The following is a 17,965-nucleotide window of genomic DNA, read 5'->3' as shown; positions in this document are numbered from 1 at the left end:
AGGTTTTTGGTCTGACATATAGAGGTTGCATTCAGCATCTAAAACTTATCATCTGCATGTTTCTAGGGTGAGGCTGCCCCAACCCCCTGAGAAGGGCAAGGTGGTAGAATGGGAAGAATCTAGCGCTTTGGAGACAGATCGGGGATTGTGTTCCAGCCTGCCCTTGCTACCTCTGTGTCATTCAATGAGCAGATTATTTCCCCCTTTTTGAGCTTCAGATCTTTCATTTGTATACTGGACTTAATAATACCCAAACTGAAGATCAAAAGAGTGGATACTAGTGAAAGAGTTTATAAAGTACAAGTGCTCTATGTATGAGGTACTATCTGATTATTAAATCATGGTAGATTTTTCACTGAAGTCTTGGGTCAAGTAAAGGGATATGTTTATCTGACGATGCCAAGATGGAAAACCATAGCATCTTTGCTTGGACACTAGAGTGCTAGGTGGGAAGGACACTGATCTGCCCCAATATAGTAATGACTATATTTCATATATTTTGAGTTTGAAAAGGCTTCTGCAATGCTCTGCAAGGCTGTATAAAAAAATAAATGGACTTCAGAGAAATTGCCATAAACATGTAGTGGGAAAATGTGCTGTTCAGAGAGTAAAATTTTACTTGTTGATGGACAAAAATTATATGCAGATCCTGCAGGAAGCTACGTATAACATAGTAGTTTTTACCATGAAATGTTAGCAGAACTTACCCTCCTGTTTCCAGAGAATTTTTCCTTTGATCACAGAATCAAGAACAGGCCAAGAATGAGAGTTCTACACTGATTTTCTCCCATGGGACCAGAGAGTTTCTTGATAGTTGAAAAAGCGATTCTTTAATACCTCCTTTCCCTGCTTTTGTTCTAGTTTCTGATGAATTTGGCCACAGGAAAGTAGTGAATCTTGCTGTCTTTGGATATAACTGATTTCAGCATGAGTTAAAGGATTCAGCCTAGAGAAAAAGTAAAATGAGGAGAGAAAAATCCTATTAGGATCATTTTCTTCATTCCAATATAGCTGAGACTGGGGCCTTCCTGCCAGCACATCCTTGGTTTCTTTGTCCAGCTGATTTTTAAATAACTCAGGTGATTGGCCTCATTATTTTCCTTGGGAACTCAATCTACCATGTAACAGAGCTGACTCTGAGGAAGTTCTTCTTGACATAATATTGTGTGTGTAGTTTCTTCATACATCTTCCCTTTACTCAATTCCATTCTGTAAGGAAATCAATAAGCATAAAAAAAGAGAAAAGAAAGTAGTTAGGAGATAGACAGGGTAGGGGAACAGGAGTTGTTGGCTGGTAGGATGAGGGAGAGGAAGCAGGCTGTGCCCAGAGTCACCAAAAGAAAGGATGAGTGGAGGGAAAACGGCCCTCAGGGTGGACTGGAAAAGGCAGCAGGGGCTCAGGAGCAACAGCAAATATCCTTCTTAATTTTGAGCTCTCCCTAAACTGAGGTGTGCCTCAAGACGCTGTAATCTCTATGGATTTGGTCAATTTTTCGGTTGCTACTTCAAACTGATAATTATTTTCAAAACTCAAAGGCTATTCATGTTAGCTGGCATAAGCCAAGATTCGAACACTGTCCCAGGAGGGCTGGGGAGTGAGGTTGAGGAAGATCCAGTTACCCTCCTCCACGTGGTAACTTAGCCGCTGGTTTTCCCACAGACCCGACCCAGGCCCTGCTCCCTAGTTCACCTCCCTCATTACTCCATGGTTGAGCTCTGGCTCACAAAGGCGTGGATTTCTGAAGGAAACACAGGAGGGCAGATGCGCGGCGCATAAGAGGGCTCTGTATCCAGAGCCAAAGGAAAACTGGGCTCCCCCCATCTGGGCAGAGTCAAGAGCAGAGATTCCCCGCAGATGCTGAGAGGATAAAAGCCTCACATGACATTCTTAAGGTTCCCTTGTAAAAAGACATACACAAGTTTGAGAGATATTCAAGAACTGCTTCATATCAGTCAGAGGCAAGCATGCTTTCAACAGTCAAGCCTTGTTCTACTCTTCATCGTTACTGGACCACAGATCCAACCATTTAACACACCCCAGTGACTTGCCATTGTTCTTGGAATGAAATTCAAGATTGTCCATGTGAGCACAAGACCCTGCCTGAGCCGGTCCTTGTTTGGCTCTCTGGCCCCATGTCTGGCCAGTCTTGTCTATATTCTAGCCACCCTGATCACCGTCTGGTTTCCTCAAATGCGTCACCCTCTCTGTGCTAATGGACCTCCAGATGCTGCTTCCCCTCCCCCAGTTAATCCCCACCCACCTCTATACCATTGCTTAATCACCCCATCTTCAGGGAAACCTCTGTCTCTCACCTGAACTCTCACAGAGCTCTGCCTCCAGAGTAGCTATGATTAGACAATCACACAGGTACACGTGTAAGTGCGTCCATTGCGCTGGACTGTAAACTCCATGAGGACAGAGACCTCGTCTGCTTTGCTCACTACTATATCCCCTGGACTTCCAATGCCTTGTCCTTACTGGAAACTTACTCATTTCTGTAGGAAAAATGACTGTGTAGGTTACAGCCCATGCTCAGAGACAACCCCATTTATAGTAAGGTGTGACCCATCTGGAAATGGCCAGAGATCAACCACCAGGATCCAGAGACCTGTGGGGTGGTTGGTCAAATTGCTTAGAACAATGAACACCGACTGTCTAAACTAAGTAAAGGAAACCTTTTCCATTTGGAAACTAGTTGGCTGCCAGTTTAAGTCATCAAAGCAACACTCCAAGCGTCTCACAGGCATCTTCTGGTGGGTTCGCAGGTTTATTAAACACATGTTCAGAAACACACCCCTCCAGGCATCTCAAACATTCTTACAAAGTAATTAACAATCTCTTAGTATTTTGTCTCCTTTCCCATTGTGCTTTCCCTGACTTCTTAGATATTATATATATATATATATTTTTTTTTTTCTTTCTTTCTTTCTCTAATTGGTAACTCACTGAAACTCACCTCTGTTTCTTCACAGCAACCAGTGCACTGTTAGAAAACACTTACAATAATACTTAAGGATAACAACCACAGAGTATGTCTTGGGAAAAATAAGAGGCTTTCAGAGAACTTTTTATTTTTCTTATATTGTGGGTAGCTCACGGGGATATTTAAGTCCCAGTTAAATGTGTATTAGAAGAGTGAAGAGATTCACTGATGTTACATAGATGAGCACAGATCGTCAATTATCCAGAAGCTGCATCATTCAAAGATACAAGGAAAGGGAACTGGTGAATAGAAACCCCCTTGGCTGCAGGAGTCACCCAAGCACATGAATGAGCTAATAATTTCGGGAGAAAGGAGACTGTTCCAGAGGCGTTGTTGGGGAAAGGGACGATCAAGATTTGGAGAAATGGGGATGAAGAGCGCTAAGGGCCCTGTGAGGAAGACATGGGGCTTGAAAAGTGTTATTAGCAGGACCATGATACCATCACCCCCATATAGTGTTTATTTATTTATTTTTATTTTTTTGTGGTACGCGGGCCTCTCACTGTTGTGGCCTCTCCCGTTGCGGAGCACAGGCTCCGGACGCGCAGGCTCGGCGGCCATGGCTCACGGGCCCAGCCGCTCCGCGGCATGTGGGATCCTCCCGGACCGGGGCACGAACCTGCGTCCCCTGCATCGGCAGGCGGACTCTCAACCACTGCGCCACCAGGGAAGCCCCCATATTGTGTTAAGGCTGAGTTGGTGAACAGCTTCCCATGCAGCCTTGGCCAGTGTTGGGAACACGAGGAGGTGGCACAGGAGCTGGAGCTCATGTTTCCAACTTTCGTATCAGTCCTGAGTAGGAACACAGGAGGGCAATAATGGATGACGCTACGATGGCCCCAAATGAACCATCAAGGTTAAGACCCACAGGCCTAAGAGGAGGTGGTCAGCAAAGGGAAGAGAGTCAGGACCTCCTCTCTAAGTCCTCCTTCACCTCCACCCCTAGGGGTCTTTCCTCAGCCGGACTCTTGCTGTTCTCACTGCTGTTTCACCCACTGGCACTGAGGTTTGATGTTGCTGGCAGTCAGTATCATTAGTGGGGAGCTTCCATGTCTCTCCGGTTAGATCAAGGAGACCATGGTCCATCTCCTGCCACTGTGTTGGTCACCTCAGGGCATGCTACTGAGACGGATGCTACATAGCTCTAACAGCTGAAAAAACAGTCTTGCATCCAAGTCACACATGTAGAAATCGCTGGGTCCATCCTACTGATGTTTCCTGATATCTTTTAGTCTTAATGCTGACCTCCCAACAGAAGAGCTCTGTATTTTCAAGCCCGGCTGCTTGTCGCAGATCCCCTCTGATAGAACATCAAAGAAACTGTAGCATGTCTCTCTTTGAGTCAACTACAATAGTGGAATTTTCTTTTTTTTTCTTCTCTCAGTGCTACAGTTGTTCAAACAAACACTGGTTATTGACGATGCAGGTGCTCCAGCTTCATTCCCTTCTGTGTGCTTTAATTTGCCTCCTTTCTGGGTCATGTTGTTGGTCTCCTTCTGGGTGTCACTGGACACAGGACCATGTGGGTGGTCTTGTGTTTCCTTACTGGATTCTGCAAAGATTATTGTTTTTAGTTGTTTTGCTCTTGCTGCTCTCTGAATACATCCATAATCATGTCTACTCTATTATCCTCTGATTTAAGAACTTAGGTGCAGGATCTGAAGCCAAGATGAAGTGGGAAGAGAAACCAGATTCTTTTCCTATTTTTTTAGCTAAAAACTTTGCAGGAGAAAAGCGTGGTGTCTTCAATTTCAGCTGTTAGATAGGATAACAGAGTGGAAGATGGATTAGAATAGATTTTATTCTGTGCTTTGCTACCACCTCGCCAAATGACCTTGAACCAGTCATCTCAACTTTTGTGGACACTATTTTTTTCAACTAAAAAATAAAACAATTTCATAAAGTGGACCAATTCTAAGGCCCTTTCTGGCTCTAACATTCTAGAGAGACATGGTACACAAACCTCAAAGGCTTAAGGAATGTATCTGTTCTAGTCCAGTGGGGGATTTGAACATGACTAATATACGGATCATTAGAAACTGGAAAGTCACAAGGTGATGCCTTTCATTTTCCCCTCTGAAAATGACTCTCATCCATGGGGTTCCTATGTGCAATGATGTTACATAAGGCAAGTAAAAGAGATAACAGCAGGAGAGACAAAAAGTACTTCATAGAGTAAGCAAAAATCATTAAAATTTTCACAATATTAGGTAGACATTATTATTTTTGGAGAACAACACTCGAATGACCTTTAGCGTGCTTAAAATGAATCACTTTACAAAAAGCACAAACACTTTTTAAAATGTAACTTTGGACAGAGTACACAAATTAAAATAACGGTATCAAAAACCACAGTCGCATGGTCTGATCCTCTAAAATGGACTTTAGGACTCTCTGAGCAACTTACTAGGATTCTAAATGTTCATCCAATGAGCCTAGCTATGTTTCTACAGATTCGAATGTTGCACTGAGAACAGCTGCTCAAAGATGAGTTCCCTCTGTCAGTCTCCACAGTTTTTCAAGGTCAAGTTACCTGTGAGGCCATTTGCATCCTCACTCCTTAAAAGTGTGCTATGAAATAAACCAGCAGGATGTACTGGGCGGAAACTGATTCCCAGAACACATATGGATAAGCAAGTCAAACATTAAACATTTTATTTGAAAGAGAAAAAAAGCAGAGAAAGATGTACCAATACACATCGTTCAAGGAATAGGAGTTTCTACTAAAAGACAAAAGTTGCACAGCAGCAGTTATGACTCTTAATGGCATTTTGTCACATGGGAAGACATATCCTACCAGATATCTTGCAGGGAAAACTTTCAAGAGAGGTCATACCTAATCTATCCCATATACTTAAAAATGGCCAAATCTGAAACTCAACAAGTTGTTTTAGAGATGAGGGAACAGGGCCACAGAAGTTAGGTGCCATCGTTCATGGCCATCTGGAGTCAACATTTTATTCACTAAGCCCCTGGCTGAAGCACTCTATCCTTTACTGCAGGACTTCTTGCTAAAACCCCATGCCATCAAATGTCCCCCTGTTCTAATCACAAAGTGGTCTGCAATGTTAGCCACCTGCTCCTTAGTTTTCCTTGAGGCCAGATTATCACCAGCCAGGACGTCTGTATAAGGACCTTCCCCACACTTGAAGTGGTGTATTAATTAAGTCAACCGCAGGCCAAGTTCTTTAACGTTTTCTCTCTTGGGATTACTTCTCTGCCCTGGATGAGCATCTGCTCTGCACCTCTCGGGCTAGGCAGTCCTGGATGTGCTATGGAGTCCTTCACCTCCATTCCTAATCCACCTGCTACCTGCCACCTAAACTACTGGAGGGAGCTGAGACAGAATACTGGTTGGTTGACTAGTCCTAAGTGTAGGATACAGCAATTTTACCCCACCTACTAGAAGTGGGGAACTTCTCTCATTGCTCACATGGCAAACCTTGTTTGCTTTTTTTTCATGTGTGCACATATCGTAATGGTACAGTCTGCTGGTTCTAGTTCAGTGTCTATTATAGATAGTTGATTCCACCTGCAAAGCCCACTTAAATCTACAAAGTAAATTACTCTTTTACTCACATTTATGCACCTAAACCAATGTGCTGGTTCTTTTTATTTTTTAAATTTATTTTATCAAAGTATAGTTGATTTACAATGTTAATTTCTACCGTACAGCAAAGTGATTCAGTTTTATATATATATATATATACACACACACACACACACACACACACACACACACATATTCTTTTTCATATTCTTTTCCATTATGGTTTATCACAGGATACTGAATATAGTTCCCTGTGCTATACCGTAGGACCTTGTAAGACTCTGTCTTTTCTGTACTACATTTACTGTTTTAGATCATAAAGAATGCTTCCCAATTTTTTTCATTAAAGTAATATAACACTGATTTACAAACTGAAAAAGACAATAGTTATAGGGCAACTGATTTTCTTCACACAACCACGTACCCAGCCATGAGCAGAGGGCAATGTGCTGGTTCTGGACGGAGAAAGACAGACTTAGTGAGTGCTTACTTATCACTTATCATCAGCTGGTAGAGTGTGCACACGGAGGTGGCTGTGCGCTGAGTTACACACTCGCTCTACGGTGGTTCCCTGTCACGGGCTCTACTTGTGGAAGTCATGGGTTCCTCACATCAGCGTGCTTATTCAGAAGCACCTTACATAGAACTGCAGAACCAGGAGAGAGCCAAGTGATAATCTGGTCCAGCATCAGACTGGCTGGGGCTGGGGCGCTGGACCATACGAGGATTGGTACATGACTTTGGTCTCAGGTACATCATGTTCTTCTGAATTAGTTGAGACTATTTGATTTCAAGTAACTGGAAACCACTTAAGCTAGTGTAAAGTAAAAATGGGAATTTATCATAAAGATAGGGGAAAGGGGACTCATAGAGGCAAAGGAAAACAGCTGAGCCTCAGGAGCTGGAACTGGGAAAGTGCAAAGTGACAGGAACCCAGGAAACCCTTGGTGCCTCTCACACCTCTGCTTTGTTCTGTTCATTTGTCTATATCTGTAGACTGGCTCTCTTAGCAGATAATCACATGGCAGAAAGGATCTGGATTAGATCCACAGGGGTAACTTCTATTCTCCATCCCCATGAAAAGGATTCTCATTAATCCACCTTGCGTTAGATGCTGTGTTAATTACATCATTGGCCCCAATTCTTTACTGCCCTTCCAAAGAATTATATTTCTACAATCACTGCATGGTCTCTTGGTGAACAGACGGCAGTGAGAAAACTCTTATAGGATGCTGGAAGAATGGCAACCCGTGTTATGTACTGGTAAATATTTTGTGAAACTATTGCCTGTGGCAGTCTGGAAAACAGAGTATTCTTGACTTGGGTTAGTCAGTTTTAAAGCAGAATTTGAAAACGTGAGCTGGTTGCTACCAGCCTTTTTTGATAAGGTAGTACAAGAAAGGGATGGGCTCAGGGAAGAAAGTTTGCCAACAGATTCAGATAGATATAGAGAGCCCAGGGATTCTGGGACTCTCAGGGTTGAAAATGAAACTGCTTCTAACCATTTCAAGGTGTGGCCATTAAAGCACAGCCTTAGGACCGAGACCAGATCCAGAGCACAGCCACTAAGACAAAATCTCAGAGCAAACAAATGTCGCAGTCTTTGTTAACTCAACTCTTCTGAAACTCTTCTCTTACCGAGTAGATCCTTTTACCCAGACAAAAGTGTTGTTAGAAATACTAGGGATGTGGTCCCACCTAAGCCCAGGCGGCAGATGCTCCTGGTGCCCCACCCAGACTCCCTTCACCAGGTTGATGCCCTCATCCCCCAGCTGCCGCTAGTGGCTCTCACCTGCCATCTCTTCCACATGATGACCCCTAGCTGACTAGAACTGTCCCAACCTCCCGCTGGCTTATGGCCTTTGTCTCTTCATTCAGTGGCCTTTTCACAAAGAATTTCCAATGACTGCAAACTTAAAACAAGAAGGCAGAGTTTAAAATGGAAACCTAGAGCAGCTCTAGAAGTTAACTCATCAGGGAGGGTGTGGAACAGTGACTCTGCTTTATATATTTACTTAATATGTGAGATCCCAGGAAGACAATCCCACAGCATTTAAGCAACTTTCCTCCATGTGATGTAGATAAAAATAATACCCGAGTCACAGGCAGCATCCTTTTTTTCCCCATTTTCCCTGATAATTTTGCTGAAGTTTAAAAGAGAATAGGAAAATGCAGAATATTATATAGAACACATCGCAAAGCCAGCTCACAAAGCCTCAGTGACTGTAACAAAAGGCAACTGATATGAATAGTAAGAAAAGGGAATCATTACTACCCAGAATATCTTTTTTTATTAACATCTTCATTGGAGTATAATTGCTTTACAATGGTGTGTTAGTTTCTGCTTTATAACAAAGTGAATCAGTTATACATATACATATGTTCCCATATCTCTTCCCTCTTGCATCTCCCTCCCTCCCACCCTCCCTATCCCACCCCTCTAGGTGGTCACAAACCACCGAGCTGACCTCCCTGTGCTATGCGGCTGCTTCCCACTAGCTATCTATTTTATGTTTGGTAGTGTATATATGTCCATGCCACACTTTGTCACAGCTTACCCTTCCTCCTCCCCATATCCTCAAGTCCATTCTCTAGTAGGTCTGTGTCTTTATTCCTGTCTTACCCCTAGGTTCTTCATGACCTTTTTTTTTTTTCTTAGATTCCATATATATATGTTAGCATACGGTATTTGTTTTTCTCTTTCTGACTTACTTCACTCTGTATGACAGACTCTAGGTCCATCCACCTCACTACAAATAACTCAATTTCGTTTTTTTTTATGGCTGAGTAATATTCCATTGTATACATGTGCCACATCTTCTTTATCCATTCATCTGTCGATGGACACTTAGGTTGCTTTCATGTCCTGGCTATTGTAAATAGAGCTGCAATGAACATTTTGGTACATGACTCTTTTTGAATTATGGTTTTCTCAGGGTATATGCCCAGTAGTGGGATTGCTGGGTCGTATGGTAGTTCTATTTCATCTCACACTGGTCAGAATGGCCATCATCAAAAAATCTAGAAACAGTAAATGCTGGAGAGGGTGTGGAGAAAAGGGAACCCTCCTGCACTGTTGGTGGGAATGTGAATTGATACAGCCACTATGGAGAACAGTATGGAGGTTCCTTAAAAAACTACCCAGAATATCTTGACAGGTGAATGTGGCTGACCTTCTGATGCAGAGTCCTGAAAATTGCAAAAGGGGAAACAGTCTCCTGAAAAAATGTGCTGCTCTGTTCAATGTAAAGCAGTGGTTCTCTTTAGCTCTGATTGTGTCAAAGGTTCTGTGGCTCTGTCACCACTCTTCTCCTAGTATCAACTGATGTGGAGAAAAGCCACTGCTCCCAGGAACCCACTGAGCAAGGACTGTCCAGGGCCTTCTCAATCTGGCCCCCTGTCTAAGCTCTCTAGCCTCCTTTCTCACGACACTTCCTCTCCCTAGGAACCACTTTCACTCCTATCTTGGTTCACTTCTAAATGGGCAATGAATGCATATATCATGCCATTCATTCATCTCCTCTCTGGATAAATCATCCTCTAGGTCCAAAGATACCTAATTTAGAGGAGGGAGGTGAGGGGATGAGTGAATAGCTGAGGGTAATTAAGAGGTACAAACTTCTAGTTGCAAAATAAATGAGTCATGGGGATGAAATGTACAGTGTGGGGAATACAGTCAATAATTATGTAATATCTTTGTATGGTGACAAAAGCAGCCACTTATAAGATAAATAAGTACTAGGGATGTAATATAATTAATTAATTATAATTAATTAATATATAATATATAATATAATTAATATATTATATTATATAATATATATAATATAATATATTAATATAATATAATATATTAATATATTAATATGATTAATTAATTAATTAATATAATTAACACTGCTATATGTTGTATATGAAAGTTGTTACGAGAATAAGTCCTAAAGTTCTCATTACAAGGAAAAAATATTTTTTCTTTTTCTTTTCTTTTGTATCTATATGAAATGACAAATGTTCATTAAACTTACTGTGGTAATCATTTCATGATGTATGTAAGTCAAATCATTATGTTGAACACCTTAAACTTATACAGTACTGGATGTCAATTATGTATCAATAAAACTGGAAGAAAGAAAACAACAGAGATACCTAACTTCATTCTTTAAGTGGAGCAGAGAGGTCCTTCCTCCAAGCTCTGTCAGAATGTTGCATACAGCTTTTTTGATGACTTTGCGCTGCATATAGGATAAAATCCAAAGTCTCTTCCATGGCCTGCAGTGTCCTGAATGATCTCCTTTGATTCCTTTTTATGCATCACCTCGTGTCTCACAAGTCTGTACCCACACTGGCTTCTTCTAATTCCTCAGAAGCAGGGAAGCCATAGGGCCTTTGTCTATTCTGTTCTTTCAACCCAGAACAGGTTTCTCCCTACTGCTCATTTGTCCAATTTCTACTCGTCCCTCTGATGGCTTAATGACACTTAAAAGCAGCTTTGCAGAGTGGTTAGTAGTGTGTGCTGCACAGGCAGAATGTCTGGATTCCCATCTGATTTCTACCACTTATAATATTTGAAATTGGGAAATCTGCTTAACCTCTCCAGGTTCTGGTTGCCTCATCTATATCATAGGAATAATAATGGTAAGTACCTCAGAGGGTTGTTAAAAGGCTTAAACAGATAACCCAAGGGAGCCTGGAATAATGGCAGTGGTGGCATTCTTTTGTCATTTCGCCAAGTACACCTGTAAAATTAAGCAGAGCAATCAGGTAGGAAAAACTCCAACTCCCCCAAGTTTATAGTCAACAGCTACAAAAAAGCTAGTTGACCAAGTATCTTCATAAACAGTTAAGTATGAGTAAGTGGCGCCAAACCACCACCAACTCCAAGACCTGAACTGTATTCACAACTGCGCCAGGGAAAGCAAAGGAAAGCAGTGGGGCATCTGACATATGCCACAATCTCCCAAACAAGCAGACAGGTGTTCACTGGAAGCTTGAGGGCCAACCTGAGAACAACTGGTGAGACCAGGACTTCTTCGGACTCTGCCAGCCTGTGTGCAAGTGGTGAGCTCTCAAGGGCCTGGCATTCAGGGCCCCACGAACTCTCAAAGCTAACCAGACAAAATTCCTTCTAAGACCACACCCCACAGTGACTTACTGCCGGGAATAAGATCCAAAGTGAGCAGCACGGGGTTAACAGAGGCAAGGAGGAAAGAAAGCCCAGATGCAAGGAGGGGAGACCAGAGCGCGATTTTCAGTAAGGAAGGCAACATATAGTGAACATTTCACAAAAACAGCAGAAGAGGGAGCTCTAGAGCCATGAAGTTAGGAAGGAAAACAACCAATTCCATATAAAAATGAATGACAAAAAGATTGAGATCAAATTTCATATACAGGTGTTAAAATAAAAAGGGAATAAGGAGCAGAATAGGATTCCTACAGTTAAAGCACGCCAGAGGAGTATGTTTATTACAAAGCTAACGGGAACATATTCTCAGGTGTAGAGAGAAAACGGAGGAGGAGCTCATCAGTAGGGCAACGGCACCTGCTAGAGAAGGCTCTGGGGAAGGGATGGTGGAGGAAGTTGTGGGCGTCTTCTAATCCTCTCCCTTGTGGAGAACCAGGCAGAGCCAGTGGGTGCCATGTCAGCCAGAGGCTTAGTTCCAAAAAGCTAACTGGGGCAGTGGTTACCAGCCGAGAGAATCCGGAGCAGAAGGCACGATCTTGCATGGAAAAAGGAACCGAGAATCTAGACCAGAGCAAAGAGGGGAAGAGCCCAGCAGAGTCCCACAGGGTGAGAAATCAAGTGGAGTTACAGCAGCAGGAAGTGATGTGGGAAGGCGTTCACAAATGGCTTCGGAGCCTGCCCAGCGACCACTTAATGGTCAATGTGTAGGCAGCCTACAGGCGCATCAAGCTGGTTTAAAGTTAGAGTGGGTAACAACATCCACGGATGGACGGGTGCCGAAAAAGGAGGAAAGATATTTTGGAGCAGAGCAATACCACCAGCATAGCATAGGCTTGGGATCTGGAACGTGTAAGGTCTCTGCCCGTTAAATCCACTCTCTGACAACCATCTTCCATGCTTCCATCTCGCCTACTTGGGATCTCCCATGTGACCAATCACATAACCTCATTGTTACTTTCAGTCCTGTTACGCTATCACGTTTGCCCTATTCTCACTGCTCCAGGGTCCTTTTTACCCTTCTCGCTCAGTCAGGCTCCATGGTTCTACAAGCTCACTCACTTGCAAACACTGATGTCATCCCCTTCCTCCACTGTCCTCAAGTAGCAACCCTGGCCCTGGTAAACCAATCTATAGATCAATAATGGCACAATATCATTTTCCAGCTCTGACCTTTCCTAGCAATTCCATGTCTAAAAGCCTTGAAATTTAACTTACCGAAACAGCATCGATTTCCCTCACTTCCCTACTCCTATCAATCTTCCTCATGTCAGTAAACAATGCTGCATTTACTGGTTACTCAAGTCAAAAGCTAGTTCTCTTTCCCTCAAACACCACATTCAATCTATGAATATGTCGTTGGTACCTTCTTCCCAAACACACACTGAATCCATTTACACCTCTGCACCTACACTAAATACCTCTGGTACAACTCACTATATATCCTCATCACAATAGTGTTCCAACGAATCTCCCTGCTTCTAATGTTGCCTCCTACCTCTATCCATTTCCACCCAGTAGCTGGAGTAATCATTTACAATATGAATCCACTCCACTGCCTAAAACCCGCAGTGTTTTCTGAATGCCCTTAGACTAAAATCCTGAATTAAGCTTTCATGGGCCTGGTTTATTTGACTCTCTAACCTACTCAGCCCTCCTGCCCACTATACCCTAGCCACACTGGTCTTCTTTAGGTAGCCAGAAACTGTCAAGCTTGTGATCTGAGGCCTTCAGGACAAAGGAGAAATGCAGGGGTGGTGCATGGTACTGGGGAGTCTCTAGTAGGGAGGCCTGACCTTGTCTTGAGAGGCAGGGAGGATTTCCCTAAAGGAGTGACGTTTGTCCTGGGATATAAAGGCTAATCTGGACTATTAACTATGTGAAGAGTGGCAGAAGAGAGCTCCATATAGAAGAGCATGTGCAAAGGCCCTGGGACTGATGAGATGGTGGTATGTTTGAGGAGAGAGACAAATATCACAAGTGGATATAAGTTGACCTGGGCAGAGGCTGGATCCTTCAGTGTCTATAGGTCACATCAAGAGTGGTTTGCCTGGGGCCCAGCCTACTCATAAGGCTGGCTATTACTAAAATCTCACTCTTAGCAATTCATTCTTTCAGACTTAGGGCTTGGTCTCAGTTAAAATGTAAAAACACAGAGGAGAAGAAATTCCACTGATATCTTGGTGGAAATGATGTCTCTGTGAGCAGGTTGTATTAGGGGAGGAGTGGATGCTTTTTCTTCTGGGAGTCTTGAACGAAAGAACAAAGAATACTGGTGGGATACTTCTCACTTCAGTCCATAAAGGTCCTTACAGTATGCCTCAGTGGGAGCAGGAGAGGGAAATATCTCCCAGCTGCTCCTATTGGCCAAAGCCTTCCTCCTCTCCAGAGGGCCTGACAGGACCTGTGTGGTCTGAAGAACCAGCTGGAGCGCAGGCCAGTGGGACATGAACGTCTGTGGAGCTGCTCTGGTGTCTGGGTTTTTCCATTTCCATAAATTACAGGGACAGGAAGCAGGTACCTCTTAGAACTCCTGGGCATTTGAAAATGAGAATAACATTAGATTTGGGTCAAGTCTGCCAGACCGCTGAGCAATTCTAGGCATATTACGGTTCTAGGTTTCCACTTCCTCTTGCTCCCTGTGATTCTTTAGTGAGGAAAGAATTCACTTTCATTTTTCTTCTGTGGCGACTTCTGTCCTTCACTTGCTCTCCTGTTTTCCCTTCAGTCTCCCTCTTGCCCTTTCCTCTTATTTTGCAAGTGGATTAGATAAGCCAGTGCTCATCATATGTCTCTGTATCCTCAGCTTGACCACCAGCCTTCAATCTCCAGATCTCATTTCTGGCCGCACACAGAAGACTTGATTCCTGCGTGCTTCCCCATCACCTGCAGGAATAGCTGAGAGCTTGTCCCTTTAAGACAGATCTGATGAAGTGTAGACCCCTCTTCCTCTCCTATTTTCCCCTATATGAACCTATTTTCCAAACCCTGCCTTGTTTATAGGTCTTAAAGCCTCAGAGACAATGACAAAATTCCTGTCTGTGCCCTAAAAGCCAGTGGCAGAGAAAGGCAGTACCAGGTGTCCTTGGCCCAGACCCTTCATTTCAGCGTGATGGACTGACAGGAGTTCGGAGATCAATGGCTCACCTGAATAGGCAGGATGTGTTTTCTAGTGATTGATCTCCTCCTCCATAAATTATGGATTTGCATCTCTGCTGAGGTCCGTGACTTACTGAGAAGCCCTTTAAGCAGTAAATCCCCTCTCTCTCCATTCTCTGGGCAGCAATGACATTGCTCAAGCCACAGAGAAATACAGGGCTGCCCTTTGCAAGGCACTTTCTTAAAAAGCAAACTTTCACTTGCTAAGGCCTCAGCAGGGAGACTTTCGGGAGAAGATCAGCAACTTTAGTCTGGGCAGCCTCACTTCCCTCAGTTCTCTTAGCAAGGAGACCTGGCTGGGAGCAGGGCACAGACTTGTATGAATCAAAATGCATAGCTCTGGGTTTGTTGTTGTTGTTATTATTATCTGGGGGCAAAAGAAAATCTATTTGTGGGCTGATAGATACAGGAGAGTAGGTATCAGAGGGAAAGGAATGCCTCCCGCCTCAACCCCCCCCCCCCCCCAGAGAAGGGACCGTGGAAGAGAAGGGCCAGGAAGGTCCCCCCTGTCCCATCCACCAGAGCAATCTGCTTATTTCCCCACAAAGGTCCATAGGGTCAGCCTCATTCATTTCTCTTATCAAGTCAACCTCTCCGCCGGGCCAGTCCAGATTTCATACCAAAGATGTGAAGACACCCAATAATCTGATTTAGAATCTCCCATGAGTGGATGACCAGATCTCACACTGGTGCACACTCCCTCTACCGCTCTCCACGCCACACCCCTCGAAGCCCATCACTTCCCCTCTCACTATTCCAATCTTCATCCTCCACAGAGGCCACCTGCCCTCTTCTCTACCACTGGCCTTCTCTATGTTCTATCCCCGACTCACACCTCATTTCCTTTATTCAGCTGCATAAATTTTGAAAGTGGACCCTATTCTTCCACTTCTTCCCATTCTTATCTATTCTCTATTAGTGTTCTTATACAAGTAAATGAGATTTTTCTACAGAGGAGATACGAAGATACCACTCAATGAAGTCAGGAAGTTCATGAGGAAATAGTCCTAGGTTTAAAGAATTAATTCACCACCAGGGGCTCTAGGAGTATGACTCTTTTCCAGGACAGAAGATCAACTAGAACCTTGAAGGAGATGTTCCCAGAAATTATTGTCCAAAGCAAGTGAATCCACTTAACTCAAGGGGTTAGACTGTAGTGGATGCTATGGTGCACCCCAGCCCTGTCCACTCCCACATTTAGGCCTGAGAGAGTCGTTCTCCCAGTTGCTGACGTTGTTGGCAGCCGACAGCTCTCAGCTGAGCTGCTCTCTGAGAACTGCCCTTAGCTACAGAGAGCTACCTCACCCAAGTTCACACTCCCTCCCTGTGGGAATCAGCTGAGGACACTGTCGTGACAGTATCATGGTTCAATCCCTCCTTCTTCATAATTCTACTTGTTTTTCCCTACAGGTTATGTCTTGATAACATCCTCCAATAAATCTCCTGGATGCAAAACTGCATCTCAGAGCCTATCACCTGAGGAACCTAACCCATGACCTATAATATCTATGAAAGCATCCCTGAGTTTTCACAACATTTCTTGGTCCCTCTTATCTCCTCTGTTACTCCTTGACAAGACCTGCTTACTGCCCTCACAGCATTCTCTTATATCCTCAGAGGGCAATGTTCTTTCAGGGTTCTTTTCTTCAGTTCAGTGTTAAGCTCACCTCTTACTTCTTGCTCATTACCTTAATTATGGGACTGCTCAGTGGTTACAAAAATAAATCACACACATCGATTACACTCTGGCTCTGCATCTGTGAAGAATGGTCACCAGTATCCCCGAGTGCCCTTGTTGGGAAACGTGATAGATCACACACTGGTCACTAGGAAATGTTACTCTGCTCTAGTTTCCTCGTTATGTTGGCAGTGAGCTTATTTTCATTGGACATGTTAAAGCAGAGACAAAGAAGGAAGGGGAAAGAGAACAAATATTTATTAGCTACCTTCTGTGTGTTCACTAGCCTAGGCCTTCTATACATGTTATCTCATTTTATCCCCCCAAACAACCTCATTTACAAAGTGCCATTAAGCCCATTTACAAGTGAAGATTTTGAGGCTCAAGGAGGTTAAGAAATTCCCGGGACTTCCCTGGTGGTGCAGTGGTTAAGAATCCGCCTGCCAATGCAGGAGACACGGGTTTGATCCCTGGTCTGGGAAGATACCACATGCCACAGAGCAACTAAGCCTGTGAGCTACAACTACTGGGCCTGTGCTCCAGAGCCTGCGAGCCACAACTACTGAGCCCTTGCACCACAGCTACTGAAGCCCAAACGCCTTGAGCCCGTGCTCCACAACAAGAGAAGCCACCGCAGTGAGAAGCCTGCGCACCTCAACAAAGAGTAGCCCCCGCTCGCCACAACTACAGAAAGCTCACGTGCAGCAACGGAGACCCAACACAGCCAAAAAAGTAAATAAATAAATAAATAAACAAATAGGGCTTCCCTGGTGGAGCAGTTGTTAAGAATCCACCTGCCAATGCAGGGGACACGGGTTCGAGCCCTGGTCCGGGAAGATCCCACATGCCGTGGAGCAACTAAGCCCGTGCGCCACAACTACTGAGCCTGCACTCTAGAGCCTGTGAGCCACAACTTCTGAGCCCACGCACCTAGAGCCCGTGCTGTACAGGAGACTCCACCGCAGCGTGAAGCCTGCACACCAGAACGAAGAGTAGACCCCGCTCACCGCAATTAGAGAAAGCCTGCACACAGCAACGGAGACCCAATGCAGCCAAAATAAATAAATAAAATAATAAACTAAAAAAAGAAATTCCCAAGTAACATACTAAGAAAATGGAGGATTTAAAATTCCAACTAGAATTTACTTGGCTCTAAATCCCACGCTTTTTCTCTTAAAACATACTTTTATCCAGAAGTATAAGGTGAATCGTTGGTGTGTGTCTCTTTTACAAGAAAGTGACACCTCAGTGGATGATTTATGCCTGAGGGTGGCTGCATGGCTGTGTGGACAAATGATAAAGAGTGATGATTCTGGCGTCAAATTGCCTGGACTAGTTGTGTATCGCTGGGTGAATTTCTTAATTCCTTTACGTCTCACTTTCCCCAACTGTAAAAAAGAAATAATGTCAATAGT

The sequence above is a fragment of the Lagenorhynchus albirostris genome, chromosome 16, assembly GCF_949774975.1.
Source record: "Lagenorhynchus albirostris chromosome 16, mLagAlb1.1, whole genome shotgun sequence".
NCBI lineage: Eukaryota > Metazoa > Chordata > Mammalia > Artiodactyla > Delphinidae > Lagenorhynchus > Lagenorhynchus albirostris.
Note: the sequence above shows the minus strand (reverse complement) of the source record.